Source organism: Procambarus clarkii, chromosome 53 (assembly GCF_040958095.1).
Source record: "Procambarus clarkii isolate CNS0578487 chromosome 53, FALCON_Pclarkii_2.0, whole genome shotgun sequence".
In the NCBI taxonomy this organism is placed as follows: Eukaryota; Metazoa; Arthropoda; class Malacostraca; order Decapoda; family Cambaridae; genus Procambarus; species Procambarus clarkii.
Genome location: NC_091202.1, coordinates 22761732 through 22763622, shown reverse-complemented (window position 1 = coordinate 22763622; position 1891 = coordinate 22761732).

The following is a 1891-nucleotide window of genomic DNA, read 5'->3' as shown; positions in this document are numbered from 1 at the left end:
CAGCCACAGCCTCCAGGATCACCATGCCCCCTGCCACCAGTCACAGCCTGGAGGATCACCATGCCCCCTGCCACCAGTCACAGCCTGGAGGATCACCATGCCCCCTGCCACCAGTCACAGCCTCCAGGATCACCATGCCCCCTGCCACCAGTCACAGCCTGGAGGATCACCATGCCCCCTGCCACCAGTCACAGCCTCCAGGATCACCATGCCCCCTGCCACCAGTCACAGCCTCCAGGATCACCATACACTGAATAAAGTTTTCCTCGACAAGAAAAGAAACATTTCGCAGGTTTGTAGGACTCCAAATGACCCAATTACGGCTTTAACGGGATACGAACCCGGGGTCTAATTATAGTCGGCGACCAGCACCCGCCCTGACCCGGCCCTGCCCCCCTAGCTCCTGCCCCCCCTGGCTCCTGCCCCCCCCCCCTTGGCTCCTGCCCCCCTAGCTCCTGCCCCCCCCCCCTGGCCCCTGCTCCCCCTGGCCCCTGCTCCCCCTGGCTCCTGCCCCCCCTGGCTCCTGCCCCTCCCTGGCTCCTGCCCCCCCTGGCTCCTGCCCCCCCTTGGCTCCTGCCCCCCTAGCTCCTGCCCTCCCCTGGCTCCTGCCCCCCCCCCTTGGCTCCTGCCCCCCTAGCTCCTGCCCCCCCCTGGCCCCTGCCCCCCCTGGCCCCTGCTCCCCCTGGCTCCTGCCCCTCCCTGGCTCCTGCCCCCCCTGGCTCCTGCCCCCCCCTGGCCCCTGCCCCCCCCCTAGCTCCTGCCCCCCCCTGGCTCCTGCCCCCTTCCCTGGCTCCTGCCCCCTCCCCTGGCTCCTGCCCCCTCCCCTGGCTCCTGCCCCCTCCCCTGGCTCCTGCCCCCCCTGGCTCCTGCCCCCCCTGGCTCCTGCCCCCCCTGGCTCTTGGCCCCCCCCTGGCTCCTGCCTCCCCCCTGGCTCCTGCCCCCCCCCTGGCTCCTGCCTCCCCCCTGGCTCCTGCCCCCCCCCTGGCTCCTGCCTCCCCCCCGGCTCCTGCCCCCCCCCTGGCTCCTGCCTCCCCCCCTGGCTCCTGCCCCCTTCCCTGGCTCCTGCCCCCTCCCCTGGCTCCTGCCCCCTCCCCTGGCTCCTGCCCCCTCCCCTGGCTCCTGCCCGCCCCCCTGGCTCCTGTCCGCCCCCCTGGCTCCTGCCCGCCCCCCTGGCTCCTAACCCAGGCCCTGTCCCCCCTGGCTCCTGGCCCCAGGAATCCTGCCCCAGGTCCTGCCCCCAGGGCCCCTGCCCCCCAGGGCCCCTGCCCCCCAGGGCTCCTGCCCCCCCCTGGCTCCTGCCTCCCCCCCTGGCTCCTGCCCCCTTCCCTGGCTCCTGCCCCCTCCCCTGGCTCCTGCCCCCTCCCCTGGCTCCTGCCCGCCCCCCTGGCTCCTGTCCGCCCCCCTGGCTCCTGCCCGCCCCCCTGGCTCCTAACCCAGGCCCTGTCCCCCCTGGCTCCTGGCCCCAGGAATCCTGCCCCAGGTCCTGCCCCCAGGGCCCCTGCCCCCCAGGGCCCCTGCCCCCCAGGGCTCCTGCCCCCCCCTGGCTCCTGCCCCCCCCCTGGCTCCTGCCCCCGGCCCCCCCCCCCGGGCACCAACACAGCAAACATTTCCTCTGCGTCTCGCGCTCTTTTTTTTCTGACTAATTTTGGAGTGAGTTGTTACCAGATCCCCAGTGATTACCCCCCCCCCCCGCCCCCTGGTCACCCCCCTCCCCCTGTGGCTCCTCACCCCGTAGCCCACCTGGTGGCGCCACACCCCGGGGGCGGGGCCACACAGACCAGTCCACCAATCACAACTGCTGGTCCATTTTTACCTGGCCGCTCCCGCCAGTAAGATTAGAGCGGGAGATAATGTGCGGCCACCTTCCTCTCTGGTGGCCGCCCTGGCCACT